This window comes from Vitis vinifera, chromosome 18, assembly GCF_030704535.1.
Source record: "Vitis vinifera cultivar Pinot Noir 40024 chromosome 18, ASM3070453v1".
In the NCBI taxonomy this organism is placed as follows: Eukaryota; Viridiplantae; Streptophyta; class Magnoliopsida; order Vitales; family Vitaceae; genus Vitis; species Vitis vinifera.
In genome coordinates, this window is record NC_081822.1 from 27,878,276 (window position 1) to 27,893,469 (window position 15,194).

At 32.7% G+C, this 15,194-nt stretch overlaps 1 pseudogene; it reads right to left on the reverse strand.

The window, feature by feature from the left end:
* Positions 1–4,219: 4,219 nt before the first annotated feature.
* Positions 4,220–7,667, reverse strand: LOC132253152 (disease resistance protein RPV1-like; annotated as a pseudogene).
* Between the last annotated feature and the right edge of the window lie 7,527 nt (positions 7,668–15,194).

The window sequence follows — 15,194 nt, forward strand, 5'->3', positions numbered from 1 at the left end:
ATGGCCTCATCTTAAGCACGAGTGTGTCTGAAGTTGCTTCAACATCAAGTGGACCTTCAATGATTGTACTTTCTATTGCTGGTTGAAGAATAGATGGAGTGGTTTGATCACATTTATGAACTTTCTTCAAGTCCCAATTCTAGTAGGAGTTTTCATCAAAGTGCACATCTCTACTTATCATGATTTTCATTCTACTCAAGCTATAAATTTTGTAACCTTTTGATTCAGCTGCATACCCAACAAAAACACCTTTCTCAGCTCTTTCATCAAGCTTCCCTCTCTTTACAGATGGCACATGAAGATAACAAAATGAGCTAAAAACTTTCAGGTGCTTGACAAAAGGTTTTACACCAGACCATGCCTCTATTGGTGTTTTGCTCTGAACAGACTTAGTTGGTAGTCTGTTAAGCAAATATACTGAGGTGTTGACTACTTTAGCCCATAGAAGTTTTGGTAGCTTCTTCTCGAATAACATGCACCTTGCCATCTCCATCATGGTTCTGTTCTTTCTCTCAGAGACTCCATTCCGTTGTGGTGAGTATGGAGTTGTTAGCTGGTGTACAATTCCAGCTTCTTGACAAAAGACATTGAACTCTTTTGAGATATACTCACCTCCATTATCAGTTCTGAGCACCTTAACGTTCTGGCCACTTTGAGTTTCAACCATTTTCTTGAACCTTTTGAACACAGAGAGCACTTGTGACTTGGTTTTTAGAAAATAAACCTAAATCATTCTATTGAGATCATCAATAAATAATGCAAAATACACATTGTTGCTCAATGAGGCTGTGCTCATTGGTCCACAAATATCTGAATGAATTAATCCCAGCTTGTGAGTAGCTCTCTTGGACATATTTTGAGGGAATGGTTGTCGTTGTTGCTTTCCTAGCTCACAACTTTCACAAGTTTGAGCATTAACTGAGATTTCAGGCATGTCTTCAACCATACCAGCTTCTTGCATGAACCTCAGTGACTTCAAGTTGAAATGACCATATCTTTTGTGCCAAACAACACTCTCATCAATCTTGGCACTAAAAGACATGACCTTCAACTAAATCAAGCTTCAAATAAAAGCTATTTCCATTCATTTTAAGTTTTGCTATCTCTTTTCCGTGTACATTAGTGATAAAACAAAAATTTTCTTTGAAAGAGACTGCATATCCATTTCTTAGCATTTGTGCAACACTAAGAAGATTCTGATCTAAATCTGGAATGTAAAGAACATTAGTGACAATTTTTGTACCTCTCTTGGTGCTGATAGCAATTGTCCCTTTTCCTTTGGCCTGCACAACTTCACCATTTCCCAACTTGACCTTTGGTTGAACTGATCTATCAATGGAGGTAAATATTGACAGATATTTGGTCATGTGACTTGTGCAACCACTGTCAATGAGCCAAGTATTTAGTTCATGAGAACTGAGTGCTTGTGATGCCATAAATAAATGCTCATCATCATTTTTGTCTTCTTCAGTCACACTTGCATTTTGTTCTGGTTGTTGTTGAGATTGTTTTTTCTTGGCTCTACAATGCTTCTCACTATGGCCAAGTTTATTGCAGAAATTACAATTAAAGAGAGGTTTACTTTTCTGCCAACAATCTTTCTCAGCATGGTTGGTTCTTCTACAATGAGAGCAAGACGGAAAATTTCCTTTTCTTGAAGACCCTTCAACTTTCCTTTTGTTGTTCTTAAAGAACTTCTTTCCTTGCAAGTTTCTAGAATTCTTTCCCTTGTGATTTGCTTGAAAAGCAGCTTCAGTAGCTTCATCACCTCTCATTAAGACCCTTTGCTCCTGTGCATGAAGCTTGCTGGTTAACTCTACAATTGTGAGAGTTTGCAAGTCACAAGACTCTTCAATTGCAGAAATCTTGGCTTCAAACTTTTGAGGCACTGAAACCATGATCTTTTCTACCACCTTTTGATCTGTAAATGCCTCACCAAGAAGCTGCATTTGGTTTACAACATCCATTAACCTGCCAGAATAATCTTTGACAGATTCATCATCTTTCATCTTCATCAACTCAAACTCTCTCTTCAATGTGAGGAGTCTAACAGTTTTGACTCTTTCACTGCCCTCAAATTCACCTTGGAGCTTGTCCCAACCAGTTTAAGTGTTTCCAAGTTCATGATTTTGGTGAAGATGTGGTCTACAAGTCCTGAATGTAGGTAGGTGATGGCTTTGTCTTTCTTGAGTTTTTCTTCCTCACATGCTTTCATCTGAGCAACTGTAGGATTTGCTCCCAATGGTGGTGGATCAGCTTCAGACATCACAACATTCCACAAACCTTGACACCTTAAATAAAACCTCATCTTGACAGCCCAAATGTGATAGTGTTCACCATTAAACACTGGAATTACAGAGGAAGTATTGCTAGAAGGAGACATGTTTGCACCACAGTTGCTTAAAAAAAAATAGATCACTCAACCTCACTAGAGTTTGCACTCAACCTCACTGTGTTTAATACTAAAAAAAAACTTTGCCTCACAGCCCGTAGGAATAATGCTCTGATACCACTGTTAAAATCTGGAGAAAAATAAGGAACTAAAACTTGCAGAAAATATTAGAGTATTCAGTTGGAGAAAGGCACACAATATTTCACCAATGAGAATGCCTATTTATAGGCTTACAACCAAACTGAAAATGCTAAAAACTCTTAGCTGCTATGACTACTTCTACTAACAGAAAAACTGAAAATTATGGAGCAAAACAGAGACTGAGTCTAACTAAGGCAAACTCTCATGAATTCTAACAGTTTGTGCACAAGAACAACATCCATCACGACCAAAAAGAATTCCTCAATGACATGTAATTAGAATTGAAACATGGTATGATCTTGTAGACTTTCCAGGATGAAGGCAATGGAAAATGAGAAACAGGTAAATAACCCTAGCTCCACTTTGTGTAACTTATTTGTTATATGGAAATAAAACTTTCCAATTGTGCCATCATTACACATCCTGCAACTTTAACACTTACATGACGGTAAAAATCATGGCAGATAATGTAAGGTTTCTTATTTTGCAGAGTGGTAGGCCTAGTGCTTCTCCAACTTAGAACAAATGCAGGAAACACTACTATTTTCAAGGTTGTACCTTGAACAAGTTTCACATGGAATACTAACCTGAATAATCATAAAAAGCAGGAACTAGTCACTTCCCCTTAACTGCAAACAATATGAGGCCCATTGGAAAAGATACTTATGGTTTTAAATTTCTCAGTGGACTCCAGGGTTTTTAATCTCATTCTTTTAATAGCTCTATGGCATTTAATCTCACAACAATCTTGATATGCAAGTTGAATTTACAAGACATATATATATATAAGAAAATTAATGATCAATAATAATACATTGGTGGGACTACTTAAAACAAAGAAGCATTGTAGGAGACTTCCTGGAAACTATGGAAAAAATCTAACCTGAACATAAGCAAACTTGAACAACCATCAAGAATTAGTTTCTCTAGATTGGGTGCACGAATTGAGATATCTGGAATTTCAATGAGGTATTGAGAGCAACTCAGTCTAACAGTATTTAACTTTTCAAGAAGCTGTAATAGAAAAAATAATCATAATAATTATTACTTCAATGTATAAGCTTTCATGGACTTTGGAGATTAACTAAAGAAGAAACATGAAAAAATAATCATATATACCGTGTCATTTTCCCAAAGTTATGTTAAGCTGCTATAACGCATATCAAGTTCTATAAGGTCCTCCACAAAAAAACCTGATGGCAAAGATTCCAAAGGATATCCTTGCCAATAGAGATATCTTAGCTTTGAAGGAGGGAATTCAAAGTCTTTGGACAACTTTACTTTATTATCCTCCCTCATAGAAGAAGATTCATGATCCAAATAGATTTTGAGCAACCTAAGATTCTTCATCATCTCCAAGGATTCAGTAGTAATGTGTATCGGCTTTAGTATAGACAAGTTGAAGAGTATCCCTTTAATTGCCTTTGTTCCCTAACAAACAAGAGTAGATAACAAGTGAAGAGCAAAATACATAGAAGTAAATTAAGATTTGTAACTTCAACAAAAATGATATTATTGAAGCTTTTGTATTCTAAATATCATTCAAGTTTGAAAGTAGGTTCATTTGCATTTTGTTCTTACCATTTTTCTTGTCAACGCATGACTTACAACCTCAGGATAGCATAATCTGCTCCATTTTCTAGGGTCTTCAGGAAATTTTTGTCTAACAATGCCACGTCCCATAAGTCATAACAAATCATACATCCATATGTTGTTGTCTACAATACTTATGAGGCACTTATCACCGAGGACTCGTAGTCCACTCTCCGCAAAGAATTTGCAAGCATCTAGGATTCTTGTAACAAAATCTTTATCCTCTCCATTAAAGAAGCAAGCAACATCTAGGAAAATTTGCTTTTGTGTGCAATCTAATTCATCGTAACTTCTCAAAAGCACACATTGAATTTCTTGGTTAGGTTCCCGTTCTAGTTTATGCAATTCACTTTTCCATTGATGTACTGTCTTGCCATATAGGAAAGAACCCAAAACTTTAAGACCTAAAGAAAGACCATTAACATAATGTACCACAGAGTTTGTAACTATTTCATAATCTTCTTTGAGATGGTTTTATTTAAACGCATTCCAACTAAAGAGTTCAACAACTTCCTTGTGATCTAATTTCTTAGCCTCATATAATGCATCCATTTCATGCACCTCCAACAAATGCTTATCTCTAGTTGTAACAATAATTCTACTTCCTAAACCAAACCAATTATGATCACCAGCTAAGGCTTCTAGTTGATTCAAATCATCAACATCATCAAGCACAAGAAGGACCTTTTTAAAGCATAGTCTATCTTTTATCATATGGATCCTTTCATCAACGTTGCTTATAAAGTTCTTCCTTCTTGGCAAAATATCTTGAAGGAGTTGGTTTTGTAAATGAAGTAGACCTCGACTTTTGGAATCCTCTCTAACATTAGCAATAAAGCTAGCAATCATGAATTGAGCGGCAATTTGGTTATATAAAACTTTGGCAATGGTTGTCTTACCAATTCTTCCAAATCCATAGATCCCAACCATGCGAACATCATTTGATAATGGGTCTATAATCTGAGGAAAATTTTCTTCCAATTGTTACAAACGATAATCCATCCCAATGAGCTTCTTATTAACATGTAAGATTTTTTTACTAAATCTCATCAAAATAATGTGAGTAATATCCTCAATATAATCTGCTTCAGACTTGCCACCAGTAAGGCACATAAATGGGTGAGGCAATAGAGTAACAAACAATAGAAAACATGAAGTAAACTTGACTATGTTTGGTTTCATATAAACACTTGAATTATGGGCAAATAGAATGTGTTAAAGGGGATAAAGATGAATTAATTAGATCTTTCAAGCACCGTTAGAACACCATAAAAAAGAGGCGTTCTAATTAATGTTGTCCTTTATTCATCTTTCCCACCTCCATACGTACTAGAAGATTACTCCCTCCTTTCTTAGTTGATGTTCAACCTTTATTTGAATCTTTATACACTTACTTTCATAAGGTTTTTTTTTCATTAGATCTATTCTAAGATGGCATCTGTTTGTATAAAGAAAACAAATCCTAAGACTATATTTGATTCTCAGAAAATTCGAGGGAAAAATGCAAGGTAAAGAAAATATAAAGAAAAAGTGGAAGGAAAAAAAGAGTGAAAAAAAATAAAAACAATAGATATAAAATCAATAAATTATTTTTATTTGCTACTTCAAAGTTATTTCATTTATTTTAACTCATCGATATAAAGATTAAATCATTTAAAAATGTATAAGTTTCTACGTAGTTTTAATTACATTTGATTTTGTTTGATATTTGTTATTGGATAACGTAATATGATAAAATCATTTTGCTTAACCTTATTTTTCTTAATACTTTTCGAGAACTAAACATAACCTAAAAAATGAAGTATAGTTGTTTGCATATACCAACAAATTAAACCTATAAAAGAATGGAAAGCAATAGGAAATCAATTAAATTTTCATAAAAGGAAAAGCATACATAATGTTGTTTTGGATTTTGAATTGAATAAGTTTAATCAAAGAAAGGTAAAACTTATTACCATTCATAACAATGCAATCCTTCTTATAACAATTATCAATATTGATTACCAAAATAGTAATAGCAATGTGTCTTACTTAATCACACATGCAGTTCAAAATAAAACATCTTACTAAAATGTCCATTTCCCCATAACAAAATGAAACAGGGGAAAGCCCACCCAAAAAATCTATAACATTTTTTTGTGTGAACAAATTAAACAAAGAGTTCCTTTCTGCGTTTCAAGCATAAAGATAGAGTTTGAAACACTTTATTTTGAATAAGGCAAAAAGTTAGATGACATTTTAAAAGTACCAAATTTCAAAGTCTCAAGAAGAAACTTTTTTCTTTCCTCTTGAGTCCCCATCTGCATGACTTAAAGTCTTAAAAGACCTTTATATGCAACTTATATTTTGAAAGGCAATGCTGTATCATACAATAAATAAATAAATAAAAGAACTCCAAATTGGTTCTCTGATGAGAAAATCATCATATTTGTCCCTTACATTTCACATATTCACATGCCCCACCATCATTTTTCTTGGAGAACCAATTTGGAGAAATGGTTTAGAAAATCTATGATTTTTTTTTCTATTTTATTTGGTGAAAATTAATGGACTGGATCAGTGGGATCATTTACTATTTTAGTTTTCAATAATTGACATAATCATGTAATAACTCTAGATTGCTAGGTTGCTTTACTGGTATGATGTAAAAGGTCCTAAATTTGTAAATTAAATGGTCTCTTAATTGGGAAGAACTAACTGCCACATGTTGTAACTGATCAAGAGGAGACATAAGATTTTGATTTTTTAGGATAAGAGGCATACACCTATTAGACCCTCTAATAGATTTCTGTTTTATAGAGATACTCGCAGAAGATTATATGTATAAAAAAAATATGCATATGCTGTACTTACCAATCATGTACATGCCATCCAGAAAGAATGCCCACTTCCCTCAAAGCTGCCCTCCACCTCTGTGTCTGGTGGCCAAACCCATTTCTTTCATGATAAGCGAATGCTTCTCCATAGCTGCCCTTCTGATTTCGCACATGGGAAGGATCCACATGATAGAAAACTGGAAAAACTATTTTTCCCATTTCTTCCCTGCACTCCATTATCCTCACCAGTTCGTCCAAACACCAGTTGGAACGAGCATAGTTGTGCGAGAGAATTACAAGAACCAACCTTGACTTCTCAATAGCGTACAAAAGACCTGGTGCAATATCTTCTCCCCGTAGATCATCGATTCTAAAGGTATGAATCCCTTTACGATATAGAGATTATCCGTGAAGTTGTGGCTGGTATCTTTACCCTTAAAGCTCAAGAAAACTTCATAATCCCATGGACCAATAGAAGTACAAGAAGAAGAAGAGGACGCCCTAGGACAATCCATGCCCACGAGGTTCTTTTCAACATGTAACAGCTCCCGGTTTAAACTCCTGCAAATAGTGGAAGTAATCTCCTCGATAACAAGCTACAGAGAGAAATGTGAAACAAGCTGCAAACAGTTGTAAGGCCTGAGACCTTTGGTGAGTCAATAGATACAAACACGAAACTTATCGTCTTGAAAGAGTATTGCCCTGCCATCATTGCTCGCTTCCATAGAACCAATTTGGAGAAATGGTTCAGAAAATGTATGATTTTTTCTATTTTAAATAACAAAAGATGAATTTACATTCAGTTTGTAACACTTTTTTATGGAGATCCTGAATTTGGAAGTCTCTTAATTAATTTTCCCAATCAGGAGGAGATATAAGATGTTGATTACAACTTTAAAAAAGATTTCCGATTCATCATCAGGTGTAAAAAATAACGAATACTTGGAAATAAATAAAAAATGATATTTACCCATCCTGTAAATACCATCCATTAATCCTAAATTCTCCTAAAAAATAAATGAAATAAATTTGCAAAAGCGCTAACGAACAAAATTTGAAACTACCATTGATCAAATGTTGTGATTAAATGTATTTACATCAAATATCAAGGATTCGATCAAGTAAAATTAGCCCTAAAATAAGTGTTTAAGTTAGATACTTAAAAAAAAAAAAAAAACAAGACTCAAAACCTCACCAAAAACTTGTTGCCATTTCATGAAAATTGAATTTCATTCTCTTCAAAATACATTATCCACCCATGATCTAGTTTTCTTATAGTTTATTTGCAAATTATAATTTAAAACCAATTTTTAAACAAATTCAGTTCTCTTGGGTTTTATTTTCTCGAACTTGTTTTAAAAAATGCTTTTTCGGGCATTTCTTTTTAAAAAATAAGAGTATTCTATAAATTATTTTTTAAAGAAAAAATAAAACAAAATTGACAATTTTAATTGTTTGTAAAAACAAATTTTTTATTTTAAATTTATAAAAATTGTAAATTCAATTCATATGAGATTAATTTAATTTACATTATTATAGATTTAATCTTGGTAGGTTGGAATGGAGGACGAAATTTCGTGCCATTGACCTAAGAAGCATTCAAGTGTTTTCTCCTAATATTTAAAGACTCATATATTCTTAAAAGGAAAGACTCATATTTTGACTGGTTTCCTTATGATAATTTAATATCATTTTAGGTGATCAATGACAGGTCAATCACTCATCTGTCTTTTTTATATTTTTATAAGAATGTATTGTTATCCACTTCAAATATTTACCTATATTTCAATCAACATTACCCATTATATTTTGTACCTTTTGCTTCATGAGCAAGCATGAAAACCTTGGAAAATCTTATTTGTAGTATTGATATTAAATTAAACTCCATATGGCATCCTTTGCTTGTCAATCTGTTCTACTATAAAAATGACAAAAATTACAAGTATTTAGCTTCCATTTAATGAAATTAGAAAGCACTTGATTGTGGGTGTTTCTAAGCTTTCAATTGAAACTTCAAATTGAAGCAAACGGCAGTTGAGTTTATTTCTAGAAGTAGAACTACAGTTGAGAAATTATGGAAATGAATCCACAATTTTTTTTTTAAATAATTCAGTTCCATTGGGTTTTATTTTTTCAAACTTATTTTTAAAAATTATTTTTAAGTTAAAAAAATAATTTTTTGGCATTTTTAAAAAAATAAGAGTATTTGATAAATTATTTTGTAAAGAAAAAAACAAAACAAAAATCTCATTTTGATAATTTTAATTGTTTGTAAAAACAATTTTTTATTTTAATTTTTATAAAATTTATAAATTCAATTTATATGACATTAATTTAATTTACATTATTATTGATTCAATCTTGGTAGGTGAATGGAGGACGAAATTTCATTCCATTGACCTAAGAAACACAAGTCTTTTCTCCCAATATTTAAAGATTCGTCGGACATGTAGATAACAATGAGGGCTGCACTAGAGTGATGTCAAGCAATTTCTTAAATGGAAATTGACTGATTTTCTGAAAGGAGACACCCTAAAGTCCAAAAGCTAAAATAAAGTTGCCTTTATGCTGCCCTAACAATTCAATACGTATGACTAGCTCTTTCCACCACAACGACTATATGTGTTTACCATAAATTAACTTGTGGTTAAAAAAGTATTCCGTGGTAAAAGAATTTTTCTTATTAAAAATTATTATGGTTAAAAAAATATTTTATGGTAAAAGAGTCTTTTTCATGAAAATTAATTGTGGGTATCAATGTTGTAAGTTGATGAATAATTATTATTAGTGGTTTGCTTTGGTATCGAAAATTTTTCTACCTATACCTTCTTTTTACAATCAATAATATGAGGATATATGTAAAGGTATCGCAATTAAAAAATATATATATTAAACAAGTCACCAACTACTTTAAAGTAAATTTTAAAGAGTTATAATCTTATACATGATGTATTTAAGAATTTATTTTCCAATTAGGATAAATAAATTTCAAATAAAATTTAATTTACTTAATAATCAAATTAAAATTATAAATTGTAATATTGAAAAGTTGAATAGAGAAGGCTTGAGAATCAAAAGGTGAATGACAAAGTTAGAAGATTATTTTGGTGATAAAGACATTACAAAATTGAAGATCTGATTGTAAAGATAAAAAAAAGTTGATTGATTTTTTTATGATACTAAAACATATGTAAGGAATATTTGCAAAAAAAAAAAAAAAAACACCAAAATTAAATTATATTATATTTAAAAATATTTGGAAAAAAAATGTTCTAACTCATAGATTATGATTTAAAATATTTTTTTTTACAACATATTTGGTAAAGATTTATATTGTTTGTAATATATTATATATATAGAAAAAAACATTTTGAAAAAAAAAATCATTTATAAGATGATTATCAAGGAATTATATTAAGTAATTATTTAAATTTTCCCTTTTTTAAGCATTAATAAAAATTTAGTAAAAAAATAATTGTAATTTATTTTATACTGCTAATTTATAACTCTATTGTTATTATATTGTTAGTTTTAAATTTATAGTTAATAGAGAATGATATTTCAATTTTTGTATGCAAATGATTTGGTTAAATATTGATAGCATTTTTTTTAACTAGTAGATTGATATAATATTAAATAAATTTCAAAATAAACAAAAAAAACATAAATTTGAGGAGGGTACAAAAGCTATGATGAGAATACGACAAATATGAGAAGGATATGAAAAAAAAGTGAAAATGAGACAATGGATCCATCTTTGTTATTGTTATTGTCTATATCTTTGTTCATGCTAAGGTTTTCGGGCCAAGAACCAATCCAATCAGACAAAAAGCAAGTATCAGAGAAAAGGAACAAGAACAGGTTGCAATGCCCATGTCCAAGTTACACTTGAAAATGGACAATGGATGATCACAGAACTTCATCTTGAGCATAATCATGACCTTGAAAGCCGTAATCAAAGGTCAAATAAGAACTTCCTCGGCGCTTGGGTGTTTTTTCTTGGAATATTCGCTCTAGACATCTATTTGAACCAGTCGAAGCTTAAGTAATCGACTTCAAAAGGGCAAAAGAAGAGGTAAAACTACCCATCACTTCCCATGCACATCTAATACAAGATATTTAGTTTTTTGACTACTTGGAATTAATGAACGTATCATTTTCCCTTCAGCCCACCTTTCGGTTTTTGTTGTTGAATTCAAAAGACACTTATAAATTCTTTCTTTTTTACTCTCTTTTTTCTAGTGCCTTAGGGTCCATCCAGGGTCATACTTCCTCCATTCCTGATGAAGCTGAATACGTAGATCAAACCATCCGGGATCCTAACAACACTGCAAGAGTGGTTCATGTAGGAAGAGTGTAAATAATTTTTATTTTTATTTTAATTTTGGGAAGAGTCCTATTGGGAATTATTTTATTTTATTTTAATCTATTAGTCTTATATTTTTGGGAAGAGCCCTATTGGGATTGTGCCAGACTCCCCTTCCACTTATAAGTAGAATCCCCTTGTACCTTGAGTCATGTTCTGATTACAAGTAGAGTCCCATTAGGATTGTGTTAGTGACCTATAAAAGCAGGTCACCCCTCATTCTCTATATACAAATAAAAATTTTTCAGAGAGTTTTTTAAAGAGTTTTTCTTCACACATCTATCTGGAGGAATTTTTTCAAAACTCGAGTTGTACACATCTCGCTTACAAAGTGCACCTAAGGCGAGATCTGGCTATTGAATCCTTGAGGTAGACCACTGGTACCCTAGTGCACCGAGTTCTTCTTCGAGGAGGGTAGAACTATTTCAAGGATAGTGTTTGTCACGCCTCAACCGATAAGTTTTTCTTCTCATTAATTATGGTCTTTGCTTGTGTCTTTTGGACTAGTCATTTGTTTCATACCCTTAAATTCCAACAATTTTGAAATACATCCAAATGGAAGCTTCTCTAGTTCACACCCGTCTTGACACCTCTAAAATTGATCCCTTTGATGAGATGTTCTTTAAGAGATGGTAGGAAAGGGTTTTCTTTGCAATTGATGTAGTGAACTTGAGACACATTTTGATTGACCTAAAACCAGAAGATGGTTCTCATTTGTTACCAACTTGGGAAACTGGAAATAAACAAGTTAGAGATGCTATTTTGAGTACCCTTTCTAATGAAATTTTTTATATTTATTGTCAATTTAAAGTTGCAAAAGAAATTTGGGATACAATGAATAAAAAATATATTTTTTGGAAGATGCAGGAACTAAAAAATATGCCATAGGGAATTTTAGAAATTTCCAAATGACCGAGGAGAGAGATGTTCATCTCAAATCCATGACTACCACTTGTTGATTAATGACTTAGCTATTGAAGACATTAGATTACCCAAACCTTTTATGGTTGGTTATTTAGTAGAGACTTTCAAAAGTCTTGGAAAGACTACAAAAATGATATGAAACATAAAAGGAAATAAATGTCCCTAGAGGACGTCATAATCCATATTAGGATTGAGGAACAAAACAGAAATAGGGACAATGTTGAGAAAGCTAAGGAATTGTCTTCTAAGGCTAATGTAGTAGAAGAAAAATCCAAACCCAAAAACAATAGGTCCAGAAAACAAAGCTCTAGGAACAAGCCCAATGCATCAAACAAGGTCCAAAACCCAACTATTAAAAAAAAGAAAAAAAAACAGAAGTAAGGATCTTGTTTGACTCTGATAAAATAGTTTTAACAAAAAATGATGCATTTGTGGGAAATGACTATTACAATCAGGGTTTATTTATGTTGAATGTTTATGATATTATCAATAATAATGCATCTTCTTCTTTTACTTACATAGTTGATTCTTATGATATTTGGCATGGTAGACTAGGACATGTGAACTTTTCATACATGAAGAAAATGGTTGAATTGAGTTTAATCCCTAAATTGTCCCTAGAAAACCATGGAAAATGTGAATCTTGTGTAGAATCTAAAACAACAAAGAAATCTTGCAAATCAGTTGAAAGAGAATCAAATCTACTAAGTTTAATACACAATGACTTAGGAAACCTAAAAAATACAATGACTAGAGGTGGTAAACAATTTTACATAACTTTCATAGATGACTACTCAAGGTATACAAGGGTATATCTTTTGAGAAACAAAGATGAAGCAAGAGATGTTTTCATCAAGTACATAAATGAAGTGGAAAATCAACTAAGTAAGAAAATTAAAAGGCTTAGAACTGATAGGGGAGGAGAGTATGAGTCCAACCCCTTTAATTCTTTTTATGAAGATCATAGGATCATTCACGAAACTACTCCTCCTTATTCCCCTAAGTCTAATGGAGTAGCAGAAAGGAAAAATAGGACCTTAAAAGAAATGATGAATACAATGTTGGTAAGTTCAGGAGTACCCTTGAACTTGTGGAGAGAAGCTATCCTATCTGCATGTCATATTCAAAATAGAAAACCTTACAAGAAAATTGGTAAAACTACTTATGAGTTGTGGAAGGATTATGCACTTAATATAACATACCTGAAAGTGTGGGGGTGTTTAGCCAAAGTTCTTCTCCCTCAACCTAAAAAAAACGAAAACTAGGTCTTAAAACCTTTGATGCAATGTTAATTCAAAATTTGGTGATACGCCAAATGGATCTCAAGACTGCATTCTTGAGTGAAGATTTGGAAAAGGAAATTTATATAGAACAACTTGAGGGTTGTGTAATTCCAAGGAAGAAGAAAAAGGTGTGTAAGTTGGTTAAATCACTATATGGGTTACAACAAGCTCCCAAACAGTGGCACAACAAATTTGATCATGTGTTAATAAATAATGGATATTCCATTAATGATGCCGATAAGTGTATCTACAACAAGTATGAGGATAACACATGTGTAGTCATTTGTCTTTATGTTGATGACATGTTGATCTTTAGAACTAGCCTAGAGGTTGTGTGTGAGACCAAGAAATTCCTAGGTTCTAAGTTTGATATGAAATACCTAGGAAAGGCAAAGGTGATTCTAGGAATTAAAATAACTAGAACACCTACTGGGCTTAAACTTTCTTAAGAGTAGTATGTGGAAAAGATCCTATGGAAGTGTGAACACTTTGATTGTAAACCAATGTCAACTCCTTATGATCCCAGCTCACAGCTGAAGAAAAATAGAGAACATAGTGTTGCCCAAATAGAGTATGCTCAAATCATAGGTAACCTAATGTACTTAATGAACTATACCAAACCTGATATTGCTTATGCAGTAGGTAGATTGAGTTGGTACACCCAAAGTCCTAATCAGGACCATTGGACTATTGTTCGTAGAGTCCTTAAGTATTTGAGAGGCACCATTAACTATGGTTTGTGCTTTAGTGGATTTCCAAGTGTCCTTGAAGGATTCAGTGATGCAAATTGGATCTCAAATTCAGATGAGATGAAATCCACTAAGGAATATGTTTTCATCCTTGGTGGAAGTGCAGTTTCTTGGAAGTATGCCAAGCAAACTTGCATTACTCGGTCTACTATGGAGGTTGATTTTATTACCTTAGAAAAGCCAAGTTCTGAGCTTGAGTGTCTTAGAAACCTCTTAGCAGATATCCATTTTATGGACGAGACCAACCCCATCTGTGTCTATGCGTTGTGATAGCCAAATTGCAATTGTTAAGGCTAAGAGTAAAATATTTAATGGGATGAACATGCATATACGCCTAAGGCACAATATTGTGCGATAGCTGCTTGAAACAGGGGTTATATCCCTAGAATTTGTGTGGTCAGAGTTGAATTTGGTTGATCCTTTGAACAAACCACTAAATAAAATACTAGTGGAAGAAACATCGAGGGGGATGGGGCTTATGCCTATTACATAAGTTAAGAGTGGTGGAAACCCAACCTATTAGAATGGAAATTCCATAAAGTAGGTTCATATGGGTAATAACAAATCACTTGTTGACTTGAGGTGCTCTATCAACTTTAATTGTATGAGAGTCTATCCCTAAGGTGTAGATAGATTGTATTCTACATTGATTAAGGTTGAGTGTTTACTCTTAATGAATACCATATTCTTTATGGATGGTATGTTTAAATGCAGAACATACTTGATGGATTCACCTATATGAGAGTGGAGGTGGGGCCGCTTCCTATGAGAACTTAGGCAGGTTCTTTAGAGCTCTCATGAATATCCAGGGGGGGGGGGGGGGGGGGCATGGCCTATTTGTGCCAACCCGTTTTATACAATTTGTAGTGTAGTTGAGAAAACCAATGTGGATAAAAGTCCCTTGAGTTACATCAAGAAACACTAGTTATA